The following is a 15,960-nucleotide window of genomic DNA, read 5'->3' as shown; positions in this document are numbered from 1 at the left end:
AAATCGTTGAATTATATTAATTATATAAATAAGTTATAGACTATATATATAAGAATAATTTATTAATATTATCATTATTTATATATATTGCATAAAAGAAAACTATATATGTGGTTATGAAATATATATATATATATATATATATATATATAGATACATACATATAACTTACTTATAGTAACTTAATTTAGATATTGTTATATAATTAACCAAGTTATATTTTACAAAATAATATATTTAATTAATAATAAGTCACAAACAATATATTATATAATCAACAAAATAATATATTACATATATATTTTATATTAAACATTAATATATAATATATTATGATTATTTATAAATATTAATTTAATACATATATAAAATATTATGTATAATTATGTTTATAATTTATATAGTATAGTTTATTGCTAATGGTTCATATATAGTTAATATAAAATTATACATTATACATTAATATATGATATATTATGATTTTCTTTGTTAAAAATTAATACTTTTACCTTTTTAATTTTAAAGCAGTAATAACACCTAATTAACCTGGCAGCCTTGCCGCTTGATTTTTTCCCCAAATTTTCAATCTTTTAGAATCCCTCTGCCCACAAAACCTTTGCTGGCCCTTGCCACCCCTTGTTGAGCCAAGCCTTGCTAACCTCTTGTGGACCTTACTGAACTTTGATGCGGTTCGCTAACCCCTGCTTCCTCTTGTTGCCTTCCAATTTTATCTGAAGTGTAAGTGCCTCACTGACCCAAGCTGCCTCTTATTTCTATCGGAATGTTTACCTTGTTTCTTGTTTCATTGCTACCTTGTTGTTTGTCAATGGATAATGAATTGCCGTTTTGCCTTGTTGTTTGTTGTTTGTGTAATTGCATCTAATTTTTCATAGGGCTTTCACTAGGTCTTTTTATGCTTGGGGAAAGTACCTTGAGTGTGCAAAACTTACTGCCCATGAGTAAGAAAAACCAATGCTATTCCCTTCCAAACATGAATAGACTCTTGCAAGCAATGTGACAAAAACGTTTAGGAAACAATGTGAGCAGTAGTGCCCCTGCCCCTTGCCCTTTGCCTCTTGCCGCCCCTTGCCACCCCTTGGTGACCCTTGGTGTGCCTTGTTAACAGTCGGTAAACCCCGTTAATCCTCTGCTTCTTTTAGAAAAAGCTAGGCAAAGGTCAGTGAATGAACACAACACATTTTTAGTTATTCTTACTTGATCTTCTGCTTCTTTTCTTTGTTTTAGTTTAGATCTATTCTGTTACCAAATCTTGAAGGTTGTATGTTTGGTCATTCTTATTTTTTTGCATTGCTATCTAGCATTGATTTGTCTAACTAAAGATGCCAATTAGAAATGCTTAATCGTTCACCCTTTTGCTTTGTGTTATAGGAGTAGGCAACCCCGTGCTGATCTAATAAAGGTATAACTTTTTTCATATCTTGATCAAATGACTTGCTGGCGGCCTAACTTAGGAAATAAAACTCAATCTCAAGAATTTTGGCCATCCCATGTTGCGTATTAGAACTTTCGTTTTTTATTTCTTTAGTTTTGTAATATCTTCCTTCTTGAAAATATAATGCATTATATAATCTGACTGCAGGACCAAAGCTTTAGGAGGAATAGGCAAAGTGATACCTTGGAGAAGGTTAATCAAATTCTGGTTAAGTTTGAATGTGACAGAGACAAAAGAATTAGAGAAAAAGGTACGTTCGATTATTTCTAGCTAATTTCTTTTTTATACAAAAAATTCTATTTTCTGCTCTTGCTTCTATTGGATTAGATCTAGAGGTGGCAAGAGAATTAATCCAATGAACATGCTCAATCTATATGAATGAACTTGAATTTAATAGAGAAAGCAATTACCTAAAAATCTGACCTTGACTTGAAACTTAAAATGGTTTTGTAAAACCTCAACCTCCATAGACACGTAACTTGAGGTAGATACGAAGGCATGGATTAGGGGTAGTCTTGTCATTTTTCTTGGTGAGCTCCTAGAAGAGGTTTTCTAATATTATTAAGGTCTAAGTTCGTAGAATAAGTAAATAAAAAATATATAACAAGAAAATAAATAAAGTAAAAATAATTTTCACATTAGGGGTAAAATGGTAATTTTAGATCTCGAGTCTAAATTTCTAAGTTTTCGTGAACTCGAGTACCTCTATTCTATTGTGAACCTTGTCTCAATATCCAAAGAGTAAAAAATTTCGCCAAAAAAAAGGAGGAAGATAAAGTCAACTTGTTAATGGCATTTTCGTAAATATGTGAAACTTTTGTCAACCTTAGGTATAAATATCCTTACTTTTCTGCACCTTCTCCATTCTTCCTCTCATTTATTCTCTCCATTGCAGATTTTTCATCTTCCATGGAGGTCGTCCTTGAAACCTCCATAACCTTCTCATATTAACTCCAAATTTCATGTTTTTATACACTTTTTCATAGGATTTTTCGTCCTCTTTTACTTTTTCACCTCAAAAACCCTCAAAAAGTTTTTCCTTTGCACTTTCTCTCACTAGCTGAACGTTTTTAGAAAGAGAAACTATAACACCCCATACTTTGCTCTGTTGACTAATAGAACTTATCGGATACCAATTGAGGTTAATTTTAGTGTTTAAGAGTGATGAAGGGTGGAGGGAATATTCTAAAGTAAAATATTTCACACGCAAAGCAATAGTAATTAAATAATAATATTTTTATTGAGGATGAATTAACAATATAAAAAGTAATTTGAAAGTGAATCGGGGCATAATAAGACATTTTAGGTGTCGAGAAGACAAGTGAAAAATTTTAAAATAAAATAATATTTTAATTAAAAAATAATATTAAAATATTAATATTTTATTCAATATCAACATTTTTCATGAAGAAGGAGTATATGGTCAATCTAAGTGGGGGAGAACAAAAACAAGGAAATTTCGAAGAGAAATGACGTTAATAGGGCCTCGTGTCTTTATTAAATAAAGTTAGCGCAGGTAAGTAAATACTTAAATATTGTGGTGATACCATGTTGAAGCATAAACTTGATATTTTATTGATACAAGTGTTAAGGAGGAAAAATGAAAAGAAATTGAAATTAAAAGATTGTGGGAGGATACAATTAAAAAGGATGAAAACCTTGGGAGGTAAAAATATTAATTTTGTCATTAGTTGGTCAAAGCTTCCAAAGGAAGCTTTAACAATTCATTCTTATCCCATGGTCGATTCTTATCTCCTCCCACAAGATACTTTCTTCTTGATCTCCATGCTTCCACACCATTTTCATGCTCCTATGCCATTTTCACCTTGCCACCATGCAATTGAAAAGAAAAATAGAGAGAATTGGCCAAGGAAAGAAAAAAGAGAAAAGTGGAAGGCTTGGGTAGTAAGTGATTCAAGAGTAATTGAAGAAAAATCAAGTAGGTCTCAAGATTCAAGAGACTTAGGGTAAGGATTTTGATTTTAACTTGAGTAATTTTTGGAAATGAGTTGGTAATTGTGTAAGTATTTTTGTGGTAGCTATGGTGGCCATGGGTGTGAGGTAATTGTGAATTTTGTTGGGTGAAATCCAAGCTAAAACCAAGTGGTAAGCTTAATACTACAATTTGAAGTCTATGATTAGTTTAATATTGTGAGAATGATTGTGTGTAATATGTAGTGTTATGGTGATGTCATGGGTATGGTTGGAAAGCAATTATATTAATTGAAGCTTGGGAAAAAATGGATTATGTGGATATGTGTTGTTAGGAAAGGCTTAAAAGGTTATGGATGTTGGTGCGTATGAATGAATATTGATGTTATGCTTGGTGGCAACATGTAAATGAGAATGGTAGTACATGTAGACTTAAAAAATGCTTGATGGAAGTGAATTTATAATTGCTGCCATATGCTAGGTTATTGTTATGGAAATGATGGTTGAACTTGATAAATATCCTTAGAAATGATTAATATATGTATTAGAGTCATAAATAAGTTACCGATAATTATAATTTAAAGAATTAGCAAGGATAAAGGCAACTGTAGTAAAAATGTGTTAAGATGTATATGAATATGCAAGGTTAAGTGAGGAAAAGTGGTGATTCTAGCATAGTGTGAGTTATTAACATGATGGTAATGTTTGAATAAGGAGGAAAATGAGAATGATAAACATTAAGATTATTGAATTTGGATTGTTGCTAGGAAGTATATAATTAGAAAAGTTTACCGTGGTGGTGTGTCGAGTGAAGTAATGAGTGACCGGTAAGTAGAAATAGCGAGATACACACCTGAATCAAAAGCGACGAAGCATCCCGCTATTGTAAGGTGAATGGGGGGTGCCTATTTCAAAATTTCCATAACTATATAATGTTATACATATTATAAACGTTGCCAGATTTCATTAAATGCAATTGTAGAAAGTATGAGCTGTTAGCCTCGATAGGAGATTTCTAAATAGATTTACAATGATTTATACACTGTTATTGTGGAAAGCATGAGCTGGTAGAACTCGTAGGAAATTGTGGATGCAAGCTATTTTGAAAATTGTTTTAGATATATCTATAGATGAGCTATATACGTAAAGTGTTTTAAAAATCAGGAAACAAGCCCTTTATACTGTTTTGCATTCAAAATCTGTGCCTTGTATCTTTTGTGTGATATGCATAGTTAAATGTAGTTATTAAATGATTTAAAATGCAAGTTTTGAGCACTGGTTTTAGTCCAATCTTTGTATAAGAGAATACACCATGCCTTTTTACATGAAAAGTAATTTGAAAGGTTATTGAACCTTGTTTTCAAATGGTTTTAAGCAAAAGACTTGGAAATCTTAATGTGATTTTTGAAAATGGTTTTGACAAACCAAGTGCGTCGAGAGTAGGCTGGCTGTCACTTCGATTAATTGTGACCCTCGTGCACAAGTGAGCTCTAGCTATAGAACCTTTGGGTCACCGACGGGTGGTTAGGCGTGGTAGGGGCCATGACTTGTGATATGTTTGCGTGGCTAGGCCACAAGTGGTCCGGTGGAATGAGATTCTCGAATGTGCGTGTTTGTCGACTGCTTGATTCTCAGATGTCGGCCAACAATGTGGAGATTACTATGGCTATGGGAATCCGATGGAGTAAGACTTCCAAATTGTTTTTACGTGGAAGTGGCTCCACGTGTTGATATTATACTTTCCTACTCGAGAGCCTTGTGAGTTTTCAATGTGTACTCTCTTGCATGGTGGAGAGTTAAGATTTTCTCTACAGCTCCCATTGTTTAAATAAAAGCTTTCAGTGCTTACTTAACAAACATAAGTTGATTTAGGTGGTTGTACACTTTGATTTCTTTACATGCCACACATTTTGGGAGCGTGGTTACCTTTTTACTGTATTTCATAATTTGATGGCAATGATATTTTCGATGATTGAAACTTTTTCTGTTACACTTATTTTCGACACTGTTTTTGCCAAAGAAAGCATTGTATTATGATTCTACGATATTATTTTTACAAGGCACAAATATCCTTCTTATGGTTTGGTTTATAGGATTTGCATTTTATATTATAGTTTTATCATTCAAATGATCTGTTTAGTGCTTGTTTTCCATCTACTCCCTACTCACGGAGCCGATGATCATTGAGTCTGTAAGACTCACCCCCTTATTTCCCTTTTGCAGATAGTGATCGGCCTAGCATGCAATTATCGGCACTTATGGTCCATTGCAGATAGGTCAAGGCATCTCATAGCATTTCATTGCAAGTCACTCTGCTACTAGAGGTCAAGTCGTAGCACTTTGTTTATTTAATTGTAAATGGATAATGGCCTTGATATAAGTATTAAACTGGAGACTTTAGACCTCATTCTATATACTTATGATTATATGTTTTAAAGATTGAATTGATTATTATAATTATGGTTCAAGTTATGATACGAAAGAATATGGTTTAAGCACTAATATGGATTGGTGAACGAGTATAGTGCATTATCGAGAATCTTTAATAAGGCTTGCTCGGGTCTGGTGGGCTATGCCTATTAGGCCCATGCGCTGGTCATGGCCTAAGATTTAGGCTGTGGCAAAGTTGGTATCAGAGCCTAAGTTTAGTCGAGTTCTAGGAATTCTCATGTCAGTTAGTGGAGTTGTCGGAGTTAATGTAGAGTCTTGTTTATGGTTTCTGACTACAGCACAAGTCATAGATAAGAGGCTATATAAACTCATATTCCTATTAACCTACCCTTTTGCTAACGTCATATAAAGGTAACAAGTGGTGCCGTTGTCCGAGTTTGAGACGCCACCCTAGACACCAACTATTGTTGGAAAAATTTAAGCAAATGCTCCTAATGAAAGGTTAATGTAATGATATATCCCTCCGATTAAACATCGAAGAAAGTGGAGCTAGACTAATAAGTCCTTTGTAACTTATTTATTTGATGGAGTTATAATTTGAGTCCATGATTGTCAATGAGAAGAAAATTGGATGACATTGGATCATTATTGAGGTCAATATAAGGAGCACGTAAGATAATGGTAATAAAGGACGCCTTCATTGGAATGAATAGTGATTGTTGTGATTCACTTAAAGTTTATAACTTTGAGTATTAAGGGAGATGTAAACCCATACTCATGTGCATGGATGTAAGTGCAGTATGTTAAAGGAGCTTGTCATGCCCATATATAAATGGTGTTGGGCTTCTGAAGTATTTTATATGCGTATATGTGTTGAATATGTGTATAGCAACTTAGATGGAGTTGGTTTTGATTTCAATTAAGTGATTATGAGATCCCAAGGTTTGATTTGGATTATTATGGTTATAGTTATAACTGCATGAATTAAAGCAAGGCTGAAAATCAGTGATTGTTATAATAAATGTGTAGTCATCAAGTAAAAGGCTAGTAAACGAATCTGCTCTAAGGATGAGCTTGAATTTTACTATGCTTAGCATGAAGCCAAAGGATTAAAGGACTAGTTGTGGATTTGGTAGCTTGAAGTTAAATGACTTAGAAATGTTGATTCTAGTTTAAATGTCATATGGAGTTCTATATTTGAGATTGATATACAAATTGTTTTAAAGATCAATTTAGGAGTCTATTTGGATTTGTATGCAAACTATGATGAAAATGATTAGACTTGAAGTTAATTTCTCCAAAGGTAAGGGATTTAGAAGATGTTGATTTTTGGATATGCTCTAAGAGGGAGCTTCTGTATCTTAAGTTTAAGAAACTTTGATCTTGTGACCGTAAAGGCGAGATGCAATAACTAAGTAAATTATTCACTTTATAAATGTAATTGGTTAAAAATTGATGAGTAAAGTCAAGATTTTAACATTAAGCGGTGTATAATTTGATATTTATGTATTAAGAGTTATTTGGAGACAATTGCTTAAGCAAATTTGCACTAAATGCTATGGTAAAGGAATGTGATTGTTAGTAGTGAAATATGCCTAAACAATGATTTTGGCATACCACAAAAAAAAAAGAGGTGAAATAGATATGTTGAAATTAATGTTTTGATAGCGTATGTATGATGGAAAGTTAGTTTTGCAAATTGTAGTTTTCGTGGTCATGAAATATGTAAAGGTTATCAATATGTTGGCATACATTTGGAGTTGTAATTTATGAGTTCGGAGAATTGTTTTGATAAAGTAAATTTCCAACGGCTGCAGCACCGTAGCCTTAGGAACATCTTATGTTAGGAAGCAAGAACAAGATGTGAGTGGCATGGAGACGGATTTGCAAGCGAAGTTATGGTCAGTAGACTTGATGTTCAGCTTTGTTGAATGGAGTTGTAGGGTTTTGGAAACTATTTATATAAATGAATTGAAAAGTTTCTTTATTACCTTATATAAGGGTATGAAACAAAAAGGGGAGTTAGAAAGTTCTTGAGATAGATTACCATGTGAAGTGTTAGGATAAACATTACGCAAACTAAAGTCAAATCCTAAAAAATAAGGGGGAGAAGAGATTAAGCTTTGATAAAGGCTAAGGAAAGAGTGAATGAAAGGTAAGATAAATGATGGGAGAAGTGTTGATGTTGTTACAACAAGCATAAGAAGCTTAAGGATAATCTATGCAAATATGCTAAGTTAGTTGGTACGGTCTCAATTAAGAACAAGGACACTTTGAGAGATTTGAAAATGATGTCCATTGAGACCAATGAGCTAAAATGCTATTAAGCATACATTAAATTGTTAAGGTTATAAGTGGCTTTGAAGATAAGCCTTTGATTGTTTAAGTTCTCAATAGAATCTTATTAAGGGAAGTGTTTAAGTGTTTTGGAAATGTGTGGAAAAGTGTGAGAATGTACTAGTTTGACTTATTATAAGAGGTTATATTTGGATGGCCATGAATGGCTCGTGAGCAACCAAGCAATGCACAGGTAAATGTGCAAGGGAGCTATGTGTCACGACCCAAATTCCGGGTCATGACCGGCGCACGGATCCAATGGACGTAATCCACTAAACCCAAGCAAGCCTATTATTTATTTTACTTATGATTCTATTTATTATCACTAAGTCCTATTTCATGACTTTGAGTCAAAATAGTGGTATACATTGCCAACTCGTATTGGCATTACTCTTTTAAAATTTACATTTAAGTTCATCTATACATAACAAAATAATACTCGACCTCCAGCGGAGTGACTCGGATGGATATACAGCTACCGAATGCCGAGACACCTACCAGAAGATGTACACAGATCTACAAGGACACCTCGTCCTAATTATCGGCTACCTCGTGATCTGAAAACATGAATTTGAAAATGGTGAGTATAAACCCAGTGAGTGAACAAGGAAGGGAACAAGCAACAATTAGGAAAAATTTAAAATCATGATGCACTTGTTTCAAACAATGCAATTTAGTTCATTCTTATTTAAAACCCCTCCAAACCCCAGAGTTTTTCGCTACAGCGAGCATGAATTTCGATGCAGTGAAAACAAAGCAACAAGAGAAACATTTTTCCTCACTCAACAAAAGCCATCCTGCTAAACTAATTAAAATCAACCTAACATTCATGAAAATTCTCAAAGTATAATGTGTCAAATTTTACGTACATTACAACCATAAATCATTGTCCATCAATTTGCTATATCACACACATTTACATATGTATATATATATATATATATATATACGTATATACCCATCATCATCATCTCACCAACCCATCATCATCATCACCAGCTCATCATCATCATCATCACCAGCTCATGCGCACTCCCTACTCGCACATGGCTGGGTCATCACCGGATTATGCGCACTCCCTACTCGCACATAACCGGGTCATCCTCGGCTTATGCACACTCTCTACTCGCACATAGCCGAGTCAACATAATTACACAACATTATATTCAAGCATATATGTATATCAACATAATGCAACCACATAGAAATCCATAATAACCACATTTCATAACATAAACCTTTTCTCAAAAGCTTGTTCCCAAGGCATTCATTTTCATGAAAAATTTCATAAAATCATTCAAACACTTTGTTCAAAACAGTCATATTCCCAAAACAATTTTGATAGGCAGTCCACTCACAGGTGTCGAAAAATCCGGATTTCGGGTGAACTCTGACTAATAGTCCTCAGGCGCAATTCCTTTGCCTTTTTCGGATGTCTCACCACCTTGACAAATAACAAAGTTGAGGAATTTACTATATTGTCCCTAAATTGATATAAATTAATTTAAACTACTAATGCTTGATATGTAAATGCACAAATATACCCGATTACCGCTTAATCACTGTATCGATTAAATTCGACAGATCACCCGATTAATCGGCGATTGTGTCCAAATAACCTCCAAATTAATTCATTTATCCTCTAATACCTTAATTTACCACATACATTTAAATAAAGCCAAATTCAGCATTAGAACCCTCACAATTCCTTATAGAGAAATTTGGTCATTTGGTGCACTAGCATCGAATTTTTTTCTACATAACCGTTTCACCTTAATTCATCATTTTCCATGCCATTTTCCTTGAAATAAAAACAATCCCCCATTGATATTCAGCCCTCATGGTTCGGCCAACAAGGAACCCTAGAGAAATTGAATATTTCTTTTGTGTTTTTGTTCATAACCATGCTTAACTATCCCTAAACACTAACATAGTCTAAAATCAAATTATTCCAACAACAATTCCTCTTCCATACCCATTTTTCAGAATTGAATTCATCATGATAACTCAATATTCAACCATGGAAATCAAGAACAAAAGCATGGGTAAGCTAGGTATCAAGGAGAATTAAAGAAATTTTAACTTACCTAGCTTGTTTCCTTGATTTCTTCACTTTTTCTTTGAATTTCCACCTAGGTTTTCTTGTTTTTCCTTTTGTTCTTCCTTTTTTCTTGTTGCTGGATGTCTAGGCCGAATATGGTGAGGGAATTGGGGATTTAATGGGCTGATTTCTATAGAAAATAATAAAATAATCAAGCATGCCATGTGTCACATGCTTATTGGCCCAAATTTTAACTTTTTGACTTTTTCTTCTTAATTTTCCACCACAAATATTCTGGTATTTATCCAATCCTACCACAATTAAAATCCCTTGGTCTTGATAAGTGCTGGGCCAAAAATTTTACTGATTTGCCCCCGAGACAAAAAAATTACGATTTTACCCTTATACTCCGAAATGTACCGGAATCTCATTATTTCTACTTTTCAACCTAAAATAACACTAATATTGATCAATATTAATCAAATGGGGCAAAAAACTTGTTTTAAAAAATTTTTGTTTAGTCCTCTAGTGGCAAAATTACCATTTTGCCCTTCTACTCCATAAATACCGGGAATCACAATTTTTCACTACTAAACATCATTTTATACTCCAATAATCATAATTATATTTCATATAATTATTCTTGGTCAAATGTGATCAAATCTTGGCTAAAAATCTCCATTTTATCATCAAATGGTAAATGATCGTTTTGTCCCTAATTGGTCAATTTTCTGATGGACTCCAAACTGGACCTTGAACTCCAAATCACTATTTTAAGCCATTCTGTTGGTTTTAAAATTTTTAAATTCCTCTTAGAATTTCTATTTGAACTAGTTCAAGGCTCGATTTAACTTAGTTGTACCACTCGATACAATACCGTCTTTTAATAGAGCTTGACAGGGTCTCACACTATGATTGGTAGATAAGGGTAGAACTTTAGCAATGAAATCGTGTTCACTACGTTAGGCATTGGACTGTAAGGTATGGACTTGTATCCACCTTGTGAACACCCTGATGAGATAAATTTGAGAGATTTCTCACAATGTGAAAACATTAAAGCCCAAGGAGCAAATAGCTATATAGTCACATTGGGGCTCGTGACTGATATGTCACATAAGTATAAAGATAAGTTGCAAACATAAGGATGGCTGGAATTATTAGTTTAAGGCAATGATTATCTTGCCATTAAGTAGACCTGATGAGGTTACGGTCTCGATATACTTGTAGACGTAAGGCATAAATTGTGAAACGTGCTTCCCCCACGAGTTTCAAAATTATTTTGAGTAATTATCAAGGTAAATTGCCTGATAAGGGTAGGCAAAGGTTGAATGACTCTTCAAATATTTAGAGAACGAGGGTGATATGGTTTGATTAAATGATACTACCCATGGTGAGGGAATAAAAATAAACTACAAAAATTACATAGATCTACTAAGAAAAGAGATGATGATTTGAGAATTCAAGTACTCATATACAAGTAAAGATTTGGTAATGAGACATGACTTAGAGATGGAATACTTCAATATGAATTTTGGCTAAGAAAAATTGGCTTTTAAGACACGTGGTGCTTGGGGATGATGCCAATTAGTGAGTGACACTTGTATGAGAATAGAACACATAAACCAGTTTTGAGTATTCTCCACATGATGGTGAGCATAATCTGATTAAACGCAAAAAGGAGATGATCCTAAACTTGATTTATTGGCTATTTTAGTATTACAAGTGGCTTATTGAGCTTGATATGCCTAAGACTACTTGAAGTTGAAATTTTTGGAAATATATATGGACATATATGTTGCATATTGGTACAAAACTCATACGGAGTTGGTTATAATTTGTTTAAAGATGATATTTTATAAGTGGTTATAGCATAAGATAGTGACATGTTTGAATCCTCTTTATAAGATAAAGAATAATATTGATGTGGTTCAAGAAGTGTAGAACACATAATTGTATATACAATGGCATTGTCGAGTTTTCTATAAAGATTGGAAGACGATATAATGTGTAAATTAAGATGCTATGTTAAGAATGCCCGACGGAAGTGAAGTGGTAGAATTTTAGAACTTTGACTATTCACCTTATGTTAATTTGAATTCGAGGACAAATTCATTTTAAGTGGGGGAGACTGTAACACCTGGTAGTTTGCTATGTTGACTAATAGAACTTATCGAATACCAATTGAGGTTAATTAGAGTGTTTAAGAGTGATGAAGGGTGGAGGGAATATTCTAGAGTAAAATATTTCGCAAGTGAAGCAATAGAAATTAAATAATAATATTTTTATTGAGGATGAATTAGCAATATAAAAAGTGATTCAGAAGTGAATCGGGGCATAATAAGACATTTTGGGTGTCAAAGAGACACGTAGAAAATTTTAGAATAAAATAATATTTTATTTAGTGTCGAAATTTTTCGTGAAGGAAGAGTATATGGTCAATCTAAGTGGGGGAAAAGAAGAACAAGGAAATTTCAGAGAAAAATGACATTAATGGGGCCACGTGTCTTTATTAAATAAAGCTAGCACGGGTAAGTAAATATTTAAATATTATGGTGATACCGCGTTAAAGCATAAACTTGATATTTTATTGATACAAGTGTTAAGGAGGAAAAATGGAAAGAAATTGGAATTAAAAGATTGTGGGAGGATACAATTAAAAATGGTGAAAAGCTTGAAGGGTAAAATGATAATTTTGCCATTAGTTGGTCAAAGCTTCCAAAGGAATGTCACGACCCAATTTCCCGAGCCATGACTGACGCATGAGCTCAATGAGCATTGCTCACTAAGCCCAAGCAAGCCTATCCGTTTACCTTTGCTTAACAAATTTATCATATCATGCATACACACACACACCTTTTCCCGGGTGTGAACATAGCCAAAACACAATGGCATTATTGATAATAATATACATGCACTATACCAGTCATGTATTTAGCAATTTACATTGCATACACATATTCACATTGTTAGATTGTATTCACAATACAAAATAACCCATGACTTCCAGCGGAGACATTTACAATAAGAGGGATTACTATCGAATGCCAGACACATACCCAGGAGATGCACTACGAGGACTCCTTGATCTAGGGTCCAACAGTCACCTGATCTGAAAACATGAATTTTTATAAAACGTGAGTACAATACTCAGTGAGTGAACAAGAAGGGAACAAGCATACCATAAGAAATGTTTATCGAAATCATGATGCATTCATTTTCTCAAAACCATGCAATTGTTTTAACTCCTTTAAACCCCTCATGTAAACCCCACATGAGTAAATCACTTTACAAAAATCCATGCTCAACTATGGTACCAAAGAAATGGGAAATATGGCAAAAACCCACAAGTTTGCAAAATGGACAGAAAGTTTCTCGCTGTAGCGAGAACTAGTTTTGGTAAAGGCCCTCAAACCCGAGAGTTTCTCGCTACAGCGAGAATGAATTTTGCTTCAGCGAAACAGAGCAACAAGAGAAAAGTTTCCCTTCACTCAACAAAAAGGCCATCCTACTAAACCAACAAAATCAACATAAAACTCATGAAAATTTTCAAAGTGAAATGTATCAAATTTCACATATATGTCAACCATATATCACATTCATGAGCTTTCATTTCATAAGTCTAGATATGCATAATTAGATAGACAAACATCAATATCATCATAATCACACCCGGCTCATGTACATCCCCCCACATCGTGCACATAGCCGGCACTATAGTGTGCATCCCCCTACATCGTGCACAATCAGTGCCATCATGTACATCCCCCCACATCGTGCACACGGGCACTATCATCATCCACCTCTCAAGCCACCATAAAATGGGGCTCTGATACCAAGTTTGTCACTAAGGAGGGACATACCACTCAACCCCTTCACTACGGAGGTGACATACGGTACCTATCAGAGCACTCATAGGGCGGCTCCACCTCTTTGGGTAGCCCTTTCCTCTATAAGCCCTTGGGCGGAGAGCCACGCTTCGTCCCTGTTCATGCGTTAGAGTTCCCAGGGATCGGGTAAAACCCTTTGCTCTTATACCAACTTAATTCTTCCCACATCGTGCACACACACGATTACAGTCATTATACACAATATCATTCATCATGCACAGCACACATATACATATATCATCATATTGCAATAATGCATGAATCCATAGCAATCACATATCACAACATCAAACCATTTAACAAAAGCTTGTTCCCAAGGTACATGTTCTAAGACAAGTTGAATAGAATCTTTCATATTACCCAAAACAAGTTTGAAATGCAAGTCCACTCACCAGTATCGAAAATTTGAATTTCGGGTGCACTTGGACTAATAGTCCTCAGGCGCAATTCCTTTACCTTTTCCGGACGTCTCACTACCTTGACAAATAACAAAGTCGAGAAATTTACTATATTGTCCTTAAATTGATATAAACTAATTTAAATTACTAATGCTTGATATGTAAATGCAAAAATACGTCCGATTATCGCTTAATCGCGGTATCGATTAAATTCAACCGATCACCGGATTAATTGGCGATTGTGTCCAAATCACCTCCAAATTAATCCATTTCTCCTCTAATACCTTAATTTACCACATACCATTTAAATAAAGCCAAATTCAGCATTAGAACCCTCACAGTTCCTTATAGAAAAATTTGGTCATTTGGTGCACTAACACCGAAATTTTTTCTACATAACCGTTTCACCTTAATTCATCTTTTTCCAAGCCATTTTCCTTGAAATAAAAATAATCTCCCATTGATATTCAGCCCTCATGGTTCGACCAACAAGGAACCCTAGAGAAATTGAATATTTCTTTTTGTGTTTTTGTTCATAACCGTGCTTAACTATCCCTAAACACTAACATAGTCTAAAATCAAATTATTCCAACAATAATTCCTCTTCCATACCTATTTTTCAGAATTGAATTCATCATGATAACTCAATATTCAACCCTGGAAATCAAGAACAAAAGCATGGGTAAGCTAGGTATCAAGGAGAATTAAAGAAATTCTAACTTACCTAGCTTGTTTCCTTGATTTCTTCACTTTTTCTTTGAATTTCCACCTAGGTTTTCTTGTTTTTCCCTTTGTTCTTCCTTTGTTCTTGTTGCTAGTTGCCTAGGCCAAATATGGTGAGAGAATTGGGGATTTAATGGGCTGATTTCTATAGAAAATAATAAAATAATCAAGCATGCCACATGTCACATGCTTATTGGCCCAATTTTTTTAACTTTTTGACTTTTTCTTCTTAATTTTCCACCACAAATATTCTGGTATTTATCAAATCCTACCACAATTAAAATCCCATGGTCTTGACAAGTACTAGGGCAAAAAATTTACCGATTTGCCCTCGGAGTGAAAAAATTATGATTTTGCCCCTATACTCCGAAATGTACAAGAATCACATTATTTCTACTTTTCAACCTCAAATAACACTAATATTGATCAATATTAACCAAATGGGGCAAAAATCATTTTATAAAAATTCCCGTTTAGTCCTCTAGTGGCAAAATTACCATTTTACCCTTGTGCTCTAAAAATATCGAGAATCATAATTTTTCACTGCTAAACATCATTTTATACTCCAATAATCATAATTATATTTCATATAATTATTCTTGGTCAAATGTGATCAAATCTTGGCTAAAAATCTCCATTTTATCATCAAATGGTAAGGTGACCGTTTTGTCCCTAATCTATCAATTTTCCTGATGAACTCTAAACTGGACCTTGAACTCCGAATCACTATTCTAAGTCATTCTGTGGGTTTTAGAATTTTCAAATTCCTCTTAGAATTTCTATTTGAACTAGTTCAAG

The 15,960-nt window shown here is 34.0% G+C and overlaps 2 long non-coding RNA genes across 2 annotated transcripts; one reads left to right on the top strand and one right to left on the bottom strand.

The window, feature by feature from the left end:
- Positions 1-608: 608 nt before the first annotated feature.
- On the top strand, positions 609-1,661 carry LOC18609449 (uncharacterized). Its single transcript, XR_016024508.1, has 3 exons — positions 609-738; positions 1,390-1,420; positions 1,601-1,661. It is a non-coding gene; the product is annotated as an uncharacterized LOC18609449 (long non-coding RNA).
- Positions 1,662-8,503: 6,842 nt separating this feature from the next.
- LOC108660885 (uncharacterized) lies at positions 8,504-10,284 on the bottom strand. The gene is made up of 3 exons (XR_001926585.2): positions 10,201-10,284; positions 9,472-9,557; positions 8,504-8,670 (listed from the first exon to the last, which is right to left on the bottom strand). It is a non-coding gene; the product is annotated as an uncharacterized LOC108660885 (long non-coding RNA).
- Between the last annotated feature and the right edge of the window lie 5,676 nt (positions 10,285-15,960).

The sequence above is a fragment of the Theobroma cacao genome, chromosome 2 (assembly GCF_053813885.1).
Source record: "Theobroma cacao isolate CCN51 chromosome 2, ASM5381388v1, whole genome shotgun sequence".
Taxonomy (NCBI): Eukaryota; Viridiplantae; Streptophyta; class Magnoliopsida; order Malvales; family Malvaceae; genus Theobroma; species Theobroma cacao.
Note: the sequence above shows the minus strand (reverse complement) of the source record. Positions and strands in the feature narration are given on the sequence as shown.